At 43.5% G+C, this 21,826-nt stretch overlaps 1 protein-coding gene across 6 annotated transcripts in view; it reads right to left on the minus strand.

Moving 5' to 3' along the window:
• Positions 1-21,101, minus strand: part of fynb (FYN proto-oncogene, Src family tyrosine kinase b) — a 73,961-nt gene extending 52,860 nt beyond the window's left edge. Inside the window, exons 1-2 of one of the 6 annotated variants that reach the window (XM_027283906.1) lie at positions 20,774-21,098; positions 4,753-4,821 (exon numbers count right to left, since the gene is read on the minus strand). The gene's annotated coding sequence lies outside the window, so the exon portion shown is untranslated. Of the gene's footprint in view, positions 1-4,752; positions 4,822-16,754; positions 16,774-20,773 lie in introns of those variants that run through there. The other 5 variants (XM_010735890.3, XM_010735891.3, XM_027283909.1 and 2 more) reach the window with 5 other exon arrangements.
• Between the last annotated feature and the right edge of the window lie 725 nt (positions 21,102-21,826).

The raw sequence follows: 21,826 nt of genomic DNA on the forward strand, positions 1-21,826 counted from the left end.
GTTCGTTTCTTAGTTGTGTGGTGTGTGTGCATTATAGAAGCTATATCTATATCGTATCATATCTTATATTCATATATATCTATATTATATCTCTATATATATATATTATATATATATATATTATATTATATATATATATATATATATATATATATAATATATATCTTATCTATATATTATTATTCTATTAGGGCTGTCACTCGATTAAAAAAATTAACTAATTAATCGCAAAAATTTCTGTAATTAATCGCGCATTAATCTATCAATAAATGTATCAATAAATTAAATGCATTTTTCTGAGACTGCAGCTAATGAATTTATTTATGTAAAATGTCAAATTAATGAAGATAACTCGATACGTTATGAAATTCATTCATGTTATTGGCTTAAGGTGCACATTGCACAGTGCAAACAGAAAAAAAGCCAGAAGAATGGAAATACTACTAGAGAGGAGTGCCACACTCCTGTTGTAGCTGGGTGTTTTGCTTTTGAGGTGATATGTTTAAGTGTGTTCTTCTGTGGAATTTAAATTGGCTTTGCAAAGCTGTGACAAATTGCCTTGTTGTTTTTTGTCCAACGAGCGTCTGCGGGCAACTTTTTAAAATGAAATGTTCCCCCTAAAAGTCCGTCCTTATCCATCTTTTCACCACAGACTCTCCTTATTTAGGATAGATCATAGACATATATGCACAGACTCTCCTTTAGTTAGGTAGATCTAAGACATATATACATAGACGCCTCAGTTGGTGGTCCGGTTGCTGCGATTAGCTGTTCGTGCTCCGCAATTGTGTGTGCGGCGATTTGCCCGTAAACTAAAACAAGCAGGGCCGTTTTTTAGCTATGGGCAATGTGGGCGACCGCACAGGGCGCAGTCTGCGTGAGGGCTTTAAGTTTGCCTCTTCATACACCATTCACACACCCTAATATATCTGGGAAAACAAAGCTCTACTTTGCCACATCCAAAATGGCGGGGCGCCTACCCCGGAAGCTCATCTCTCACGTCACATTGCAATTCCAATCTAGAGCCAGTGTTTGGATTGTCCATTCCCTGTAGATATAAATGTTTAATTCTGAGGTAATGAAAGCACAACTCTAATTGTCAGCAATGAAATCATGGTTGCGAGTATTATATCTCTCATTTCTGCATTTCTGCCAAATATCTATCTATCTATCTATCTATCTATCTATCTATCTATCTATCTATCTATCTATCTATCTATCTATCTATCTATCTATCTATCTATATCTATATCTATATCTATATCTATATCTATCTATCTATCTATATATATATATATATATCTATATATCTATCTATCTATATGCACACACACACACTAATGGACGTGGGACAGAGTGATGTCTCACTGTGCAGTGCTGACTGAGGATCTCAGGATCCAGCACACACACGGCGATGAGCCACTTTGATGTTTCCCAGAGCTGACGTCCCTCAGCGGGGCCGAGCGCAGCTGCTGCCGCTAATTTACAGACGTCTTCCCTCTTCTCTAACACGGCGCCTCCTCACCACAGTGTAGTGGCGGCGAGGATGAGAGCGAGGTTCTCTGACATAAATGGATCTGATGGTCAAGAGTGTTCTTCTCTGTGAGGCGGGATAACAGCCATCACGTGGCCAAAGGAAGGCCCGGGGGATGGACGCGCTATGCTCAGAAGCTGCTGCTGATGGCTGTTGATGTGTCACGCTGAGGTTTCAAGAGGCTTCTTTAAGACAGAGAGCCAACATACAGCTCAGTGCGGTCTACATCGCTTAATTAGGCGGAGGAAGAAAAGCATGCATATGAAAAATGCCACCAGATGTGTCAATATAATGGAATGACGCTTAACTAGGTTCATTAGCAGCACCGCTTCTGCCCACTGCCTGCATCGCCTTACCATCAGGCAAACTGGGAACCACAATGGAGCCACAGTCTGAGGGCAACGCTGACATTTCAGCAAATAGCTGCACAGCCCACACTGGTGTAATCATTACCGTAGAGGTAACAAGCTGGAAGGGGGAGAGAGGGCGAACACTCAGCTTTTGGTGCTGCGAGGAGGCGAAAAGGCGAACACAAGTGTGTGTTTGTCTCGTGGCTGCAGATGATTCCGGCAATGAATATCAGTGTGAGGATAATTACCACAGTGCTGTTTACGCTCTTGGTTCTGCACGCTGCAGAAACTCACAGAGAGAGGTGGAAGCATGAAAAACACGGTTGCAATCAGTGACTCACTTTATGTTTCTCACCATCCTACAATGCCTCCCACCCAGCGAGAATGGCAACGCGCAAACACACGCTGTCACACACATGCATACATCTGCTCCACGCGCAGGTTGCTCTTGATGTGCAAGCTCTGCAGAGCTTCTTCTGACGCCCGCTGCGTACTGTGGAGTGTCGGCCGTGTCACTGCCGTCCCAAAAGCTGAGTCACGTGTGACATTGTGGTTCCGCTTTGCAACAAGCTCGCTCAGACGCGCAGGAACGCCATAGGAAATTGGAGCACACATAATAAAACGAGCTATTAGTGCAGCGATGACTGAGTCTGCATAATGAACATGCTTGCCATGAATGTCGGATACTCAGCTGACTTTGGTTTCCCGGAAGAATCCCTTGTTCAGCTTCTTTCCACTCGCCCATTGATGAATTCTACCAGCAGAAAACCCCTCCTCTCCATTTAGAGCTGTTTGTCGTTTGCTCAGTTGGGGTCCTTACAATATGTCTTCTTTGTCAGTAGGGTTTGGGTTATTGGAAAGTCCTCTCAAGGAGAGGAAGCCGCGGACTGAAGTGGCTTTGACCAGTCCAGACACGGACATCTATTTGGATTCAAAATAGGTTGCGAAACAAGTGAAGCTAACAAATGGCTGCTGTGTAGAACAGAAGGTTCTTGACTTGGGCTGTGCTTCACAGAAACTAAAAATATGATGAGGCCTGGCTGCCAGCTGTTTGGCAGAAACATGTTTTGTGCCTTGATTCCAGTTATAAGCGTGCAGATGCGGGACAAAAAAACAAAACAATTTTAAGTCTCTAAGGAAGTTCTAAACAAGTAGTTCTAAAGTAAGTGAACCTTGAGTTTGTTGCGATGTGCTCCCAAGGTGAAGAATGAACCTCCATGAGCCGCATGAACCTTTCTTCTCATCTAACCTCACACTATGAATGGAAACATCTGTAATAGTTATATTTAATTGTTTTCATCATCAAAAAAAACCACAGTGAGCACTGTGACAACAAATACATGTTCTTGATGGTAATCTGTCTTGTTTGATATTTTGTATATTTACATCTTGGAGTGTTAGAGGCTGAATGAGTCATGACCGGGGGTGTAATGATATGTGTGTTCTTCCTGTACCTGAGTCAAACATTATGCTCCAACACTTTTACATGGCTACTGAGAGACACAAACTTCTGCGCCTGTGAAATGAAGCCAATGCATTCGGTCTAATGACCCGCAAGGGATGACTCTACTGGTTGCAATAAAAAGTCAGATTGTATTGGGTCTTAGGCAACCCCAATTTTAATTTCATTTACTATTTAAGTAAACAGCTCAACACAAACTCAGTCAAACTAGGCAGTGCTGATTAAAATTCAAGATTCTGTTACTGTACTGACTATTTCTCTACTCAAATGTTTGTTTTTTTTAAACTACATTTTAGTTACCGTTTCGAGGTTGCCATTTTTTCCTGCAATCAAAACCAAGTGCAGCACAACTCAGCAGTGTGTCACCCACTAGCTCCACACTCTTGTTTCAAGATGTTCACTTCTGGCTCCTAAAAACTCCAAAAGAACAACGACCATATTACCATATACATGCTTTAAAACTGACAAACCAATGTGTGACGTCACGGGGACTTTACACTTGTTTTAAACATTATGTATGTTTAACTTTCACCGCTTTACTTCACTCCCAAACCTGCCAGGCCTTCTTCATGTAAAAAGTGATGAAGTGGATGTCTCCTGATGTTACATTGTGCACTGTGTTACACACTGTTCTCACACTTTGCTACACTGTGAACAGTCCTGCTGTGACTCCTGACTTGAGGAGGCGAAGCACCCGGCACCGCTAGCTGTTGATCACTAATCTGATGTCGTGCCATTGCGTTCCACTCCAACCTGCACATGGATTAGAAAATGACTCCTCTATCCTCTGCAGGCTGGAAATATATATCGCATCAGTTAAGAGAAATAAAAAATACAGATCAGCTGGGATGCATGAGTTGTAGTGTGCACTGGCTGACCTCGCATTAACTCCTGCAGCGACGTATGGGCCGACCTTACCGCTGCACTGTGGATTAAAGATGGCAGCGGCAGAAATAGACAGTTGGCTCAGGTCGTACACTGTGTTAAGTAAAGGAATACAATACATAGCTTTTTCTGTGAGTCAACCTGAAACAATAACTACACACTGCTGCACGGATAACAGGTACACAAGGCGGCGTTTGCTCCTTTTATGTGGGAAGTGTACACGCCGTTTAATGCACCACAGGTATATGTGTGCACTCGGGACAGCAGGCTGGCCTCTGGCAAACAATCTGAGCTAGTGGTGGCCAGCTGGTCGGGATCCTCCAGAATGAGCATGTTTTGCAGTGCATCCATCTGCCGTCGGTCTCTTCCACGAGGTTATTCTCACATGGCGCACATTTGCTAAGTAAACACTGCTGAATTCGTCGAGGAGTGTGTTTGTGTGTGAGGTTACAAATGAGCGTGAGAGTGTGTTTGTGTGTGTGTGTGTGTGTGTGAGTCCAGCCGAGTGTGAAGAGTCATACCTCTGGTTTTCAGCGTATCAGGATTTTTATTTCCTCCACATTGCTTTGTGCGCCGCCAAAACAGAGGCCCTGCAGGGACACAGAGATGCTCAATTATTCATCGTCCCATTCAATAAAACATGAATATCAACTGCATATGGCGGCCGCCGTCATTCACACTTATTTGAGAAAATGGGTCTTGCTAATTTTTTCGCCCAGAATGCTTTGGGACAACGCCAAGGGTCTGTCAACCTCAACTTCAATTAGTATGGCTTTCTTTTTGTTTTTTGGACCTAATATCATGGTGATACAACATGAAACAGTGCGATGAAAGGTTGATAAACACACAGATCGGTCGGGCCGGATTAAAAGTGACACAGAAACGATTCACCAACGTGACTGCAACGTTTTGACTAGTAAACAACAGGTCACCACAAAGAACACATGAGCCGCCAGCTATTAATGCGCGATGGCCCCATTTCACCGGCTCCCCGGCAGCCTGGTGGATTTTATAAATACATTCATTCACCCCTGCAGGTGAGAATGAGGTGGGGTTATTAAATGTAGGGCACCACAAACCAACAGGCTGAAAGAAAAATACTTCTCATTTCATGCACAAAATGAACAAATGAAATAAATATATAGCTTTATACTTAGAATGCAATCAGTTCCTAATTAAAATATTATTCATGTTTCTTTTTTTTATCTTTTACTAACTGTTTATTTGTCATCTCCTTCTTTTTGGTCCTAGTACTCATTTATATCCATCAGGGATCTCAAACTGTTTACACCGCGAAGCGCCCAGAAAGAAGTATGGCCGTTCTAACTTATTGGGAAAGGGCTACCCGTGATCCGCACTACTCTTTTACCTTCACAAATTTCCAGCCGCTTTGATATACAGTTGTCCCTCGCTATATCGCGGTTCACTTTTCGCGGACTCGCTGTTTCGCAGATTTTTTTAGTGTAATTTTGCATGATTTTTTTTACAGCGTACTGTACAGTATGAACGCGCATTGTGTTCTGCGTCCTAAATTGGCTAAGGGAGAACCGCACATGTGTTCTGCGTCCTGATTAACTAAGGGAGTACTGTACAAAATGCGTGTAAAAATGTGTATAAAAGTGTGTGGTTAGGGGGTTATTGCGGGTTATTTTTAGAACGTATCCCCCGCGATAAACGAGGGACCACTGTATACCAAGTTTGACATTCAAATATTCAAATACAATAGGATGCAAGTAAAATCCAGCATATATTACACATAATTAAAAGGTAAAGCAATAAAATAATTTAAAAATATAAATGGAGGAGGTAATGCTGGGAGGGTGTGAATTTCAGAACTCATTCCAGGACTCCACGTCACCATAAATGTGGCTCTTCGCAGCCTTATCACATACGTCATTTGTTCTATCTCATAAAGTTCACACATTGTTTCAAGCCAGATGTCCCATGTTCGTGGTTCAACCGTCAGGTTTCCACCATCTCTTTGTGATACATACAAAGAGTATTTGTGACAAATATATTTTCACTTGGCCCTCAAAGCCTTCGGGAACTGAACCAGGGAGGACCACCTCTGGTGGAACAAACTATTTGTTTTACCTCCACTTACTATCTTGCCATCACATTTTTGCTCCTAACTTGTCATGGATGTACACACGCATGAACACAGCAACATACAGGACAAATATTACAGGAAATATAAAACCTCTTTCAAATTACATTTTAATTACATCCCAGCCATTTTTGATAAATGGGGACTATTTGTTATGGGAAATTAATTTTGAAAAAATGAATTCCCCCACATAGCAGGAGACAGAGGATGCGTACCACCACCAGTGTTACATGTACAGTAGTTTAACAACCAGTGATCTATAGATTTTCCCCATGTGACACTCCATAACTTAACCTTAACCTCATTATTGATTATTTAGCCATATATTATTGATTATTGATATTATTGATAAAGATTGCAATATCTCCTATATTAGAGCAAGTCGATCTCATAACTGTGAGGGAAAAAGTGCAGAACTAAAGCATAAAGGACATTTGTGACGCGCCACATGGCAACTTTTATTTACAAGATAAATCTCTGCCAGGCGAGGATAAACCTTATAGTGGCTGCCAGCTCTTTGACTGACAGCAGAACGGCACAATAGAGTCATTGTGTGGCAGGAGGGCCGGGGTTAACAGCATGGCGCGCCTCCTAACTGCCCTTTATTTACAAAAGACACGCTGTCACCGCTGCCAAATATGTTAGAACCCATTAGCTGCTGATTTGACTTTAAAGCTCAGCCCGCTAATCTAATTTAATCTGTCTCTGTGGCTTCGCTGTTTGCTGGAGCGTAGCGGTAATGACACTGCAAGTGCGCGCAGGCCTGGGCGCCGTGATGCAACTGTTTGTTCTGTAGGAGCAGCAGACGCCCACGTGGAAAGCTGCTGTCGCTTCTTCTTCTGCTGCTGCTGCTGCTGCTGGTGGTTTATGAGTGTGACAGCGGGGGTCTATTACATTAACATTTCCTGTTATTGGCTGACTTAGGTCTCAATGGTTCATTTCATCAAAGTGAGCTTATTTCTTCTGCAAAAGATCAATATATACGAGAATCGGGGCATGATGGGAACCAACCTGAAAAAATAGCTTGTGAGAGGCTTGTTATTTGGCGATGCAGACAATTATGCTAGAGTGGAATAGTCATTAGACTGTTCCTGTAGATGTCATGGTACAGCAACCACCTGCTTGACCACACACACACACACACACACACACACACACACACACGCTACCATTTTCAAAAACGCTACTTTCTAATTTAAAATCCTCCGGCATAACAGCTGAATGGTGGAGATGCGGATGGAGATAGCGAGGTGGTGGACTGCTTCTGTCTCTCAATGATAACACAGGAGGACAAAAAGAGACAGAGAAAAAGAAGAGACGGAGAGGAAATGAGAAAAAGTGCAAAGATAATGAGGACAACAGGACGAGACGAGATCCGGTCTGTCACTTCCTTTCCACTTAAGTCTGCGGTGTACTTTTCTCACATCTCTGAGTGACAACACACACCTGTGCACTCTCTTCTTAAGAAATCATTTGAGCAGGTCCGAAAGTACCATCACAAACAAGTGTTACTACAGCGGGATGTGAGCATGGCACTGGTGTAGTAGAGTGGAGTAGAGCTGCTGTGTTTTTTTTACTCACAGGTTGCAGCTTGTCTATTTTGGGCATCTGTGCACCAGAGCTGTGAGGGTGTCCCGAAATACTCAAGCTGACCTCAGTGTGCAAGCGAAACGTGTGATTTAAGAAAATTGCCATTTGGCAGCTCCGCATGTCTGCGTCCGCTCCTTCCTCTCCCAACGCAGTCATGGCGACGGGCTCCCAGCAGGCTTTGCTGGGAGTTTGTGGAGACCCTGTGCCCCGGAGGGAGAGCCGACTCTCTCTTTTCAACAGCGGCCCTCTTCCAATAAAACATAATGGCGTTGAGGCTACAAGGAGGGGGGAGTCATTGAGCTGCACAAAGCTGTCACATGACCGGGCCAGGGCACAACGGGCTCAGTTATTCTGCTGCTGCCGCTCGGCTACTGGGATAGATGAGTGGGCTACTGAGCCGGGCCAGGCGCGCAGCATGATCCACAGAGGAGACATCGCTCTCAATGTGTGGAGCTGCCACTGAGGGACAGTGGGCAGGAAGAAGTGTTCAGCCAGAGTTCAAGCAGAAAAATCAGGCTTTGTGCCGATCTTTGATTTCTTTTTGCCTCCAGTGGAGTTACTGCCAAATTCTATATGAGTCTATCAGAGCTCCTTTCATCGTCAAGCCTCCTTCTGAGGGAACGGAGAAGCTATGTGATGCCCTCCGTCTACTCTGGTGCCCACATCCATCCTTTAAATCCTTCCTTCCCTTCTCCTTTCTTTTATGCTCCAAACACACCAGCTGCTGTACGTCTGTGTAGTGCCACCATTCTGCCATAGGCTTAAAGAGTACTCCACCCATTGAGTATAAGAGTATATTCCAATACATTCTTCTTCCTTGTCCAGATCCAGTGCCTACATTACCCACAAATCCAGACTGATTCTGTCAAATTCCACATTTCCAGTTAGTAACTCGGGCTTTTGATGCAAACTTCTCGGTCTTCAGGCTTGAGCCGAGATGACATCATCAGGGGTTATTTCCTCACACTTGACTCATCTGCTCCAGAGCAACTGAGGAGTGTGAGTGTACCTCAGACAGGCACACTGAACTGTGTTTACCATAAGCACTGATTGGATGTCCACAAGAAACATGGGAAATTCTCTGTAACATCTTCCTCTACTTCTCTGCTGTTTATGTTCAAAACTATTTTTGCGTTGCCAATAAATCACTAAAAACTCTGAGGATATGCTGCTTTCCTCTGTTTCATATTATTGTGAATTTAGTGTCTTTAAGCATTTGACTGTATATAAATACAACATGTAAAAAAACAAACAACAAAAACATTTTCAAGTTACTTCCTGCTAGAAAGGAAATAACTGTCAAGAAACAAGCAGGAAGCCTTGGTGATACAGATCTGCGGGAGTCACTATCGATCTAACGCTCCTTCACTGGCTTCCCACCCATGAAGGCGGCCACCCGTAATCTTCCGGGGGGGCCCCGGTCCACACCGGGGGCAGCCGTGCCGGGAAATGAACCCGAGTTTCTGGTGGTGGGTGACTGTTCTCCCTCTGCGCCACTCACACGTACTGTGCCTTGTACAGTTTGAACACAAAACCCTCCGTCAGCCACCCACTTCTGGTTCATTTCAGGCCTAGTCTCTAAAGGGTAAGTGGGGCACTTTGCCAGCTTACAGCTGCAGTCTGCAGCCTTTGCATGGATTTAGAGCCACTGTGCTGACTGTTGGGTAGCTGAGTAGCGACAATATAGTCAGCTGTCTGAGCATCATGGAGTTCACGGTAAAGATATGACATGATACAACGCTAATTAAATCCACAAGGTGTCATCTCCATCCCCGTAAGGCCTGACGGATGTTTGACTGACAGTCAGGACTGCCAGTGGGCTGCGAGCCCCCTCGCTGAGAGGCTGACTGACAGACACTGCTGAGGAGTGGATTAAAATGGACAGTTATTCTGCACAGCCTCCTGTGCTCCGTCTGCATCTACACTACAGGTGATTAAAGCATTACAGGGGAAGGAGGTGAAAAAAACTGTGAAAAAGCGTTTGTGTGTTCAGAGGAAGGCAGAATTAAAAACTGATCTTCTTCCCACAGCAGCCGCCGTGACCAACACGAGGGAAACTCCTGAATGACTGATCACTGTGTACGTAGTTTCACACTGTAGTTTTTATGATTATCCTCAGATGGTCTCTTTGTGGAAACATTTTCTACACAGCAAATGATGTTTTCTTTTTGGTGACTCTTTTTTTTATTCTAAAATACTGGAGAGTTCGCTCCTTCAATAAAACGATCTGAGAAGAAAATGTCACTTTTTGGTTGAACTTGCAGACAAAAGTAAACAAAGCCAGGGGATCATAAGTAGACATGGCTCCTATTAGGGCTGCAACTAACAAATATTTTCATTAGCAATTAATGTCTATCATTTTCTCAAATGTTTTTCAAAATGATGATCACTGTTTCCCAAAACCCAAGGTGACGTCCTCAAAAGTTTTGTTTTTTCTACAACACAAAGACATTCCGTTCAGAGTGGAATTATACCATAAAAACTTAAAGGTCCAGGGTGTTATGGATGCAGTGAAAGAGGACATGAAGGTAGTTGGTGTGAGAGAAAAGGATGTAGAAGACAAGGTTAGATGAAGGCAACTGATTCGCTGTGGTGACCCCTGAAGGGAAAAGCCGAAAGGAGAAGAAGAAGAAGAACTTAAAGGTCCAGTGTGTAAGATTTAGAGAGCGGGTCCTCTTCCATGGAGGCTGCCATGTTGAACCGCCATTTTTCTACAGTAACCCAGAAGAGACAAACCAGACTCTCGATCTAGATATGGTCTTTTGCTTTTTATGTTAATTTGTCATTTGCAGTTTTTCTTACATGCTTAGAAGGACAGGGTGAGGTGTGGGAGAGTAATTAGTCTGTTGCAATCTGCAACTTTACCACTAGGTGCCACTAAAACCAACACAATGGACCTTTAATAACCAGAATATATTAGGCTATTCAGGTAAAACTGTGTCTACGTATCATTTAAATCTCTTTTTTAATCCTGAATTGATTTTTTGATACAAAAACATATAAATAACTAGTGCTGTGCCCGTTAGCTTGCTAAACATGTGCTAAAAACAACTTATGAGACACATATTGCCTCTGCTCTGTGGAAACAAATGAATCCCTGCTGACTCAATCTGCCATCCTGACCAGCCTAACCTAATGGGTCGAAACTCAGTGTGTGTGTGTGTGTGTGTATGTATGTGTATGTGTGTGTGTGTGTGTGTGTGTATATATCTTTATGTGTTATTCTGAAAGAAAAAGTATGTTATTCACCACTTTTATACGCAGTTCAGCAGGAAGACTGAATGACGTGCATTGTTTTTGTAAACACAACTCATGATATAGTCACTCTAAACATTTAAATCAAATTTTTCCCATAGTCTTATGTTAAAATTAAATAAACTGTAACAGGACATCATAATAAATGGTAACATCACATTGCAAAATATATCAAATTGGCATGTATCTATGTATCGTGATTGCATCGATTACAATTGATATCTGTGAATTGTTAAAAATGACATCAAGTCCTGAAGTCTGATCATAATTTATATATTGAAATGGACCCAGTAAGAATACCATCTCTGGCTTGGTGATTATTTAACATGTGACGGGGCATGCCGAAGATCAAAACCCTGTGACAATGAAGGCTCAGGTCTGGCGTGACGGCGTGACGGCACTGTTGGCACGAGCCAATCATCTCCTTTGTCAGCATCTCGCAGCTGCACCGGCAATGCAGAGAAATGACGCTGCACAGTCAAACAGAGAGCAGAGCGCAGCATAACACAGAGGGCAGATAGGCAGCAGAGTTCAGGAGACTGTACACTGCAGTGGAAAGTGGCCATCATCAGAGCCTCTTGGCAGGGAGTCTGACATACTTAGTACTGTATGAGAGATGAGTTCTACAGATAAACAGATGCGTGGAAATCTGTGTGCATGGAGCAGAATCAGAATCAGTCCACGTTGAAATTCATAGAGACTACAAAACATAATAGCTTCTTTGCAATGCAGATTTCATGATCAGCATCATCCACAGTGTGCAGCACAGGGAGGCTTTGTCATGACATAATATCTCCTTTGTAGCTCACACATGACATTAGACACAGCTGCAAAATTCACAGCAACTTAATTATGTATGAAAACTCTCCAGGCCTTTAACATGCGGACACAAAACACTTTGTGTTTTCGCCTCCAAATACAAACACCAGCCATCAGTCTGCCCGCCACCATGGTAAACATATCATTAATAAATAATAAAGCCTAGTGAGATGTATTGTACGTTTCAGCAGGGAGAATGACGGCCACGTTGTTGCTGCTTGTGTCTGGCAGGCAGAGACGCTTAAATGTTCACTGGAGAGCCATCGTGCCTTTAAGATCAACAACTTGAGCTGATCCCAGTCACCACCACGTCACGTAAACATCGGCTGAACTTTCACTGGGAAACAATTCATCTGTGGAGTTTAGATTAGAGATTGGTTGCATTTACTGTCCCATAACAAGGGCTGAGTATTGGCAGTTGGCAGTGAATGCTTGCTTTGCATAACAAGAAAGTTCCTGATATAAATGAAAATATTGCTGATTTTAGCTCTCTGGAGTCCTGTCAATGGATCTATCAATATCTGAAAGAAGAGCTGTAGGCTCAGTCTGAGCCATATGGATTCAATTTGATTCAAATCTTTTGGTATCCGTGCCAACACTCAGGCAGCATCAGATCTAACATCAACACATTTCAAGTGGAACATGGCGTTCACCAGAAAACCTACTGACAAAAACAAAACGACTCTCTTCATCAACATTTAGGGAAAGAAAGCAACAGCAGTTGTATTTTTTCAAGCAGAGACACAAAACACTGCTGTGTGCTCGGCACGATTCCTCAAACGAAGAAGAGAAATCCTTTGAAGAGGGCTTTGCTCTTCATGCACTATCGGTAATACATCTGAAAGCTGCAAGCTGTGGCTGCTGTCAGTGGGGTTCATGAGCCTCTATGAATGTTACTGCTGAACATCAGTGGAAAGAGAGAAACCTATACTTGTAAGGAGCTCACAGCAAACGCTTATGTTTCCACTGATGTGTCTGTGCTGTCAAACTGCACTGCCAATACAGGATGTCAGCAGGAATACACACAAAACACTAAAGATGGAGTTTGATGGCATTTTTCTCAAGGCTACTCCTTTATCTTACACACCTGTGTGTTCAGACTACACAACATATATTCCCTGCATCACTATCTACCACTTTACAAACAATGCTATGTACACTATAGAATATCTTCACCGCTTTACCTCGTCATCAGACTGCCCTTTTTTCAACAGGAAACTGAAGCACTTACATCACTCTCTTTCAACACTGCTCAGCAAATTCAACATTAATACAACAAGCTGTGTCATCATTGCCTTTTTAATGGTCTCTTATTTTGAAAGACTTTTGTCTTGTCTGTGTGTGTGTGTGTGTGTCTGTGAGAGGGGCCAGAGCCCACCAATCAGAGCAGAGCAATCAACCGCAGCTACTCCTGTGACATTTGACACCACTGAGAGAAAGAGAAAAAACGCTTAAAGTACCCCTCGTACAGGAAGGATTTCTGCCCAAACCATATATCCTATAATTGAACCGGCTTCACTTTTAGCATCTTGAGCTCTTCCTGAACATCTACATAGGTATTTCGTGTCAGTAAAATTAAGAAATGTGACCTTTAGAGCAATTCAAAGATTTGTTACTTCTGCTTTCCTCCAGAAATTTTCCCACCTTTTTAACATGGCAGTCTATGAGGCTGTCGATGGTTGTTCCTGGCGCATCTTTGTGTCTTGCTTCAGCAGTGTTATCACTGCGACCACCACAAATTTTCCTACGTTTCTATGTATAAATTATTATTGTAGAGTGACATTTGCGGCCTCGAGCACAGTTTGCAAATTTATTTTTTGATGGATTTTTCTCCCCCTCTCCACTCTAGCTATAAATGTCACGCACTCTAGCTCGCGAGCATTCTTCCAATACACACCCTTTCATTTTTGTTTTTTTGCGATTTTTTGGCAAACCATTTGGCGAAACTCTTAGAAAAGTCATAGCCTGCCCAGCCGAGCCAGTCGTTTTGATACCTTTTTGTGTATGTGCGACCCAAACTGCGGGAGTAATAGCACGTCAAAAAAAGGCCTAGGAATAATAATAAAATTAAGTATGGGGAATAATAGATAGTGTGCTCTTTCAGGCACACATTTAAAAATGTACTTTTACCTCGTAGAACACACAAGTTTCTGGTCTACCTCTGTTTACCGCCTGTTTTTTCTCAGCGAAGGGAGCATAACGTCATCTTAATGTTTCCTGTTAAAAAAGGCGATCTCTTAGCAAGGTAAAGCTATGAAAATAATCAAAATGTAGCGTATGTTTAAACAGATAAGGACTTTTTTAGTTCTGAACTTTTGTAGATGGCTAAAATATGTTTTGTCCCTGTCTACATTGCTTAGCTTCTATACTGATCCTGCTTCTTCAAACTGGGGGTGTGCTGACCGCTGTTTACTATAAGTAGACAATTCCAAGATTTCTTTCAACAAAATATTGAATATGTTAAGTAAAATAGTTGCTGAAAATGTGTGAAAAGACTTTAAATGATAGGCTACATTACTGAAATATGGCGTTTCAAACTGTGGATCAAATTTTGTGGGCGGTCCCTAAAGGGTGGATAGAGATTAATTCTTCTAGCTCAGAGTGTTTCAAAGTTAGTCATGTCATTTTCTGAACTCATTTCCTTTAAGAGCATTCAAGTAGGTGGGTGCAGAACCAGAGACTACTTTGTAGTCAACATTGTGATCTGAATTTAATGTGGGCTGCTACAGGCAGCCAGTGGAGCTTGATTAGCAGCAGGATAACGTGACCTTTTTGGGTTGATTGAAGACCAGGCGCATCACCACGTTCTGGATCATCTGAAGGGGTTTCACTGTGCAGACTGGGCGGCCTGTTACAGTAATCACACAAGCTCATACAAACCACTCTTAACCACCTCAACTATCCCTTTAATGTGTTTCCCTCATCTTCCAGACAAGGATCCTCAGTTTATTCTCTTACCGTCCAAATGATCAGATTCTTGGCCTTTTCAAGCTTTATTTCCGATAGAGACAGCTGAAGAGTGACAGGAATGTGGGGAGAGAGAGATGGGGAATGACATGCGGGAAAGAGCCACAGGTTGGACTCGAACCCTGGGCTGCCGTGGCAAAGACTGAGCCTTCACACATGGGGCGGCTGCTCTACCAACTGAGCTAAACACTGCCAAATGATCAGATTCTTGATTTATCTTGATGTCTCCACTGAATGTCATTAGAGCTGCAACAATCACTACTCAACATGTTCAGTAAAAACTATTTCAAACGATCAACTGTTTCAGTAATTCATCAGGAAAACACGTGTGAGGATGTGAGGACGTTACTGTGGGCATTTCATTGACTAAATGATTCATAAATAATGACTGGCTAATACTCTGCATGTGAATTCCGATGACTGCAAGTAGGGTAGAGATTAACAGTACTTCTAATCTATGCTCACCATGCTATGGAAAGCAGCTGTTAGCATGTAGAGTATAAAACATAAACATGGATACAATACACGTGAGGCAAAGATAGCATAATGCATGGAGTCAGTAAGCCGTCCCTGCTGCTCCCAGCTGCTCCTCTAACCACCACACCACATGCCTTAAATCTCTGGCTAGCTGCTCAGACACCCGCATACGAAGCAAACCTGTTATAGGAACCCACCATTGCCATTCCACTGCTCCAGCGGCAGTATAAACTTTCGGTTTGGGTGGTGGCTGGCAGAATTAAAGGATTTCTGCTCGATTTATTCAGTGGTAAGGTTTTAAATATAGACTGAGGCCCTCCAGTGCACTATTGAACCTCTGAATAAAGGCTAAATGGACTTGAGAGCTAAATGGAATTGGAGAGATTAAGAGAAAAAAAAGATTAATATGGAAAATGTTGAGCAGGATATGAGAGAGAGCCACGCTCGCTGGTGCTCTCATGCCTCGCCTGCACTCCAGATGTAAATGAGCGACCGTGATTCCTTTCAGAGGAAATGAAGCTACACTTGACGACTCGACTGGCGACTGACTTTGTACAATCTGTGCCAACGCACACATAAGCAAACACAAAGGCAATGCTGTGGCAGGTGGAAGTGGCGGGCTGATAGGGGGGTGGGGGGTGATGTTATCAGCCTGATAGGATCTGCATTACACCGACTCCTTGAAGCAAGACAAACAACTCCTGCTAATTGAATTCCTTTGACGAAACACCCCAAAGACGGACATCTCCATGGGCCCAGTCTTGTCATGCTTTCATGCGAGTGTATCACTTTCACACATCATTTGCTCCCTTGATGCCGCTGCAACAATGACCCAACGGCGTACGCTCGGCTCGCAAAGCATTCCTATTTTCTAAGTGAAACTGATGGATTGTGTAAAAAGCTCAGACCTCTGGGTTTTTAATGAGTAGAGTTGAAAAGAAAGCTGGAGATGCTGGAGGGACTGCAGGCGTTTCAGAGGTGATCATATGATCTGTGTTTCTGCTCTCACATGTCAGTGGAACGTCCCCGCCAGCTCTGTCACGGCCCGCATTCATCCGTAGTTCAACATTTACTCTTCTGTAACAATAACTTCATTTCAGCCTGCGAGTACGTCACGAATCATCCACCGAGAGCACAGAGAGAAGAAGAGACGCATTTCATCCGTCTCCGCTGGAAGCATGACACAAAGGACAACATTGTCGTGGCGTCTCTCTGACCTCTGAGGCTCTGGTGTGACGCTGAGCGCAGAGGAGCGGCTGACTGTACTCCCAGTCCTAAAAACGTACGAGCCAAGGCCATCTGACCTACCACAAGCTCCATGTGACGACACAGGGGACTGGGCCCTCTTGCAGACGACAGGGGCTCTTCTTCTTCTTTGTCCAACTTCAGCTGAAGAGACAGTGTGGGGGCTACATTTAACCATGCATATGAAAACACTCTAATCTGCTGTATATGATCTAATAAGAGTTTTCCACCAGTGACTTTACTCCATTTTATAAAATGAAAAAAAAAAAAGAAGCTAATCTAAGAAAGCTGCATATACTATATCCATGTAACATACCTCTGTTTATACAGCATTTGATTGATTGCAAGTTGATTATAGGGATGCAACTAACATTATCATTATAGATTTATTTGCATAATTAATCATTATCCAAGTGCTTGTTTTGTTCAACCACCAGTGTGTAAGATATTCAAAATGTGTCCAAAAGATAGTCACATTCAGTTTGAATCGATTAGTCCATAAAAGAAAATGAACTGGCAACATCTCGATCATCCATGAAAGCAGAAGTGGGATGTGACTGAACGTTCAGAAAAGCTGCTAAATGTACCTCTGAACTCTGAATATCATGCTCCACATCCTGTTTCCTAAAGTTAAGAATGAACTCACAAACAACAAATGGTCATTCATAAATGATTCAAATCATTTAGAATAAACATGTTACAAAGAATTGCTGCTGTCTGCCTCTGCACATCTGTTTTTAACATTTTATAGACTTAATATCAACAACATACAACAGATTATGTAACGATGAAACCCGTCCTGTACCTCTTTGAAACAACGGTAAAAAAATCCCAGAATGCCTGTTTACAGCTGGGTGTATATTTTTTAAGTAACACGGATTAGAGGTAACATAAAGCTGCAAAATGATTAGAGCTTCACCACAAGCGCTGCCTGCTCTCTGCACTGGCTACCACACAGGGACCAGGTCCAAAATGGCTCCTGCCACAGAGTGTACAGTGACATGAAGCATGAAGCAGTCGCCGTGAGAACGCTTCACACCTGCACTTCCTGGTAGCTTTGTGTCTCCACAACAGTACAGCCCACCTACGCATACAGTCTTGAAGGGGGTTCACACTGACCAAGTCTGAGCAAATTCCAAGAGCAGGTGTTACCCAGGCTGAGGCGAGATGTGCTGTAAAGTGGGTCGACGGCACGGAGAGTTTGAAACAAGAAATCACTTCTATAGTGAACATCTGGACCAAGAGTCTTTAACCCTGCATCTGGACTCAGATCTATCCAAAACACACACAGTGACAGACACGTGTCACCACGAACCTTCACACCAAATATCATCAACATCTGAACCCCTAAACTTCACTGCAAAAGGACAGTTAATAACAAACATGAGTTATATTTATTATAGAAAAGGAATAAACATTAGCATCGTTGATGTAGCTGGATGAGACTAGTTCACTCGTCTTTGCCAGGATCAGACTGGGCTCGCAGACTTTCAGTTGAGTATTATCACCCTAGGGGCTCACATGATGACAGAAAGGTTTATTTTTCTAAAAACCCTACAATACTTTATTACTATAGTCCTAAATATGGAAGATTTTCACAGAAATGATTCAAAATCAAACAATGCAATGTTCACACTGAAGCCATAAACTGTGACAAGTAGACCTTTGGATGCTTTACAAGACCACTGTCCTAAGAAACACATAGACTTACATATCAGCCAAGTCTAGATGGTCTGCACTTTACTCTGCAACATCCAACATCCAACGCCAAAGTACTGAGGTTAGGTACCAGGTCAACTGATTTGTGGGGATTTACCTGAAAACCTTTAAACTACAACATCAGCTGACCCGTTCAGGTCCTGTCCTGCAGAGGCTGCATCTTCCTACATTAGTTTGTGTTCAAGCTTGAGGCCATGCAGTGCTGCATATTGCACAGAGGGTGGGAGGAATGGGGGGCTAACAGAGGGTCCACCTGCTCACTTTGTCCCCCGGCAGATGATGAATTAACCCAGTACAGAAAACAGTCTGCAGTTTATTGTGGGGTCTTTTTATTAATCAAACTTGCACACACAGACACATGTACTAATTCATTACACTTCCTCTCCTGTGTGAGCATCTGCCTGATCAGGTCTCTGCTGCCAGCACAGAGTATCCGTCTGTCAGTCAGCGGCAGGGTGAACAGACTTTAAGAACGCGGTGCTTTGGCAGCGTTTCACCTCAGCGTGAGAGGATGAGAAGCTGTTTAAAGCTTGTCTGTCTAACTGGGCTGAACAATAGGGACTTTCACCGGCGGCGATACCTCTGCCTACTGTATGCAGAGAATAAAACAGGAGCAGCCCCGTAAACTCATAACTCATCCTGACAAGAGTAGCGTTTTTCTGCAGAAAGCCACGAGTCAGACGAGGACATCTGCAACACAAAGACCAGATTTAACACAAACATAGACGAAAGGATTTTTAAATGGGTACACTGCTGACTTCCAACAGACATCAAAGGATCATAAAATCATAAAATCCAGACCTTCAGACCTTGAGATCATGATCTGCCCTCACTTCTGTAAACACAGCCTCTACAAAAAAGGACATTTCATAAAGCACACTGGTTCCCGTGCTCCATTTCCTCGACTACTACCTCTGAACAGAGATTATCCGGGTAGCCTGGGGACACATCCATCCTCAAAGCTTTTACAGTACACTTTGCTTGCATACACTGCACCTGCAAGCACCTGAACTCAGCAGGCCGGTACATCACATGGTGGTAAAAAAACAAACAAGCAGCTTTGTCTTCTCGGTGCAGAAATCCTACACTTGGAGTGGAGTAAGCGAGCTTGTCTGCCAGCTGCTGGCACTGCTCAGAAAAAAAAAAAAGAAACCCAGAAGAAGCCGACTTTCTGAAAATAGGGATAATAGTACTTCTGCAGCAGAAAGAAAGCTGGGGAAATTACAACTCCTCATCACATCGTATCACATCCAGCTCCTGCAGTCCCCAGAGAGCCACCAGAAATACATTCATCACAGGAGGCACGCCGCGCTGTCTGCCGCATGTTGTAAATAGAGGCTGCTTCATTAAAGGAGCACTTCTTAAGAGGACAACTGCTGATGTAAGACACGAGCAGCAGCAGCAGCTGATATAATCAATTACACACATTCTGCAAACACAACGCGTGGAACAAATGACTGCGGTTCAGACCTAATGATCTGAGTGAATGGATGAGAGGGGGGGCGGACGCCCGTCATTGTTTTTAAAAAGGTGACAAGAGCAAATTGAGCCTAATTGCCAAACAGGAAAAGAAAGACAAACTTCCTTTACACGAGGAAGAGGAGGAGAGCCGGCAGCGTGTCCTCAAACGCACCAAACATCAGGAGACATATGACAGCTTTGGGCAGACAGTGTTAAAGTCAAGTCCAACACACTTGGTCCTGCGTCTTCCTTATGTGGAGGAATGCAGCCTGGTCCTCAAAGTTAACTGAGCACTGAGGTTTCCCGACCGCACGCACAAGAGCCTGAATGCATCCCCAGGTTAATATAAAGCCACTGCCAACTATGTGGGGTTGTGTCCTTCATGTGACTCCAGCGAGCATCAATGGAGAGATGCTGATGAGGATGATGGGAGAGGGTGGGGAGGGTGTGGGAGAGAGAGGAGAGGGGGGACGTAAACAACTGAGCAGATGATCATGAACCAATGCGTCAAGATGCTCGGAGGGCACGGAGCCTCCCGTGTGACCGTAAACACAGCGTACGTGGCTCCGTTTTTACCGCTCACCGTGGATAACCTACTTGTCTAATGAGCTCCGGGGGTGCTCTGTCTTCATCCCACTGACACGGGCTGTGTGTGTGTGTGTTTCAAGTGAATACACACCAGAAAAACAGCCGCCGCCTCCTCCTCCTCCTCCTCCTCCACCCAGACAGACAGCCTCTCCACCAACAAGAGGTGGTGGAGAAAAGAGTCGCTAGCTAACGAGCTAAATCACCTTTACGTTGAAGAAATGTCAGCAGCAGTGATGACAGAGCGGGAAATCACAGTCATCCATTGAGCTGCGTGTGGAGAAGCGACTAACAAATGTAAAAACACTGTCTCTTACCAGTTCAACGCGTTTAATAATCCGCAGCTCTATATTTCCATTGCCGTTATGACGAAATTATGAGACGGCAATAAAGACTGCGCTGCCGTGCCGTGCCGTGCCGTGCCGTGCCGTGCTGTGCTGGCGGTGGCCCTGGTGTCGCCGTGCTGCTCGTCGGTAGCCTCTGCGTGTGATGGCGTTTAGCTCTGCAGGGCCACAATGAAACTGCCGCTGCGTTCACGGGCTGTCGGAAAAAAATCTCCAAAAATGACAGAGAAAGTACACGAACTCCGCGACCCTCCAAACAAATGTAGGCTACCGCTAAGAAGAGTGTAGACATGTAGTGCCTGGAAAGTATGGGGTGTTTGTAATAGTGTAATAGTATAATAGAGGTGTGATAAGTGTTGTAAAGAAAAAAGGACACAAGAGTCTTGGAAGTTTGTTTTTTCAAAATTGTTGGGCGATTGTGTTTAAATGTTATTATTGTTCCCTACAAACTGATTGACTGAATTGGCACCGTTGCACTTTTTTTTTCTTCACAAAATTTAAACAACTGTCGCTGTTCAAAACTTTTATTTTAAACATTCAGTGCACTGACAGCACTGACAACTCCAGATTCCAGAGCTTTTCAGAAGCAAGTGAAGACAGCATAACGGGCCCGGTCTATTGACTGACGGGATGCCGTCCAATCAGCGGGGAGCGGACTGTGGGGAGGTGGGCGGGACAGGGATGGTAGTGTTTATGTGTATATACAGGTTTAGTAAACGTGTGACAGAGTTCAGCAAGGTTTATCCAGATGTGACAGCAGGACTAGCACGTGCTGAACTTTTACTTAAAGCTTCATAACATAAAGGATAAAAAATAGAAATATGTCTTAATAGAAATACACTAACATTAAAGACACGCAGTAATTCAGCTGTAATATTTGATAGATATATTTGTTAAAGGTCTATGTGTAGTTTTTGTGTCAGGTTGTAGATGAGCTGCTGTATTGCTGTGAACTGTGTGACTTTTAATTAAGAGCTAAACAGCTGGATCTTTTGTTTTTAACCTAAAGCTAGAGCGCCATCTTCT

The sequence above is a fragment of the Larimichthys crocea genome, chromosome XI (genome assembly GCF_000972845.2).
Source record: "Larimichthys crocea isolate SSNF chromosome XI, L_crocea_2.0, whole genome shotgun sequence".
NCBI lineage: Eukaryota > Metazoa > Chordata > Actinopteri > Sciaenidae > Larimichthys > Larimichthys crocea.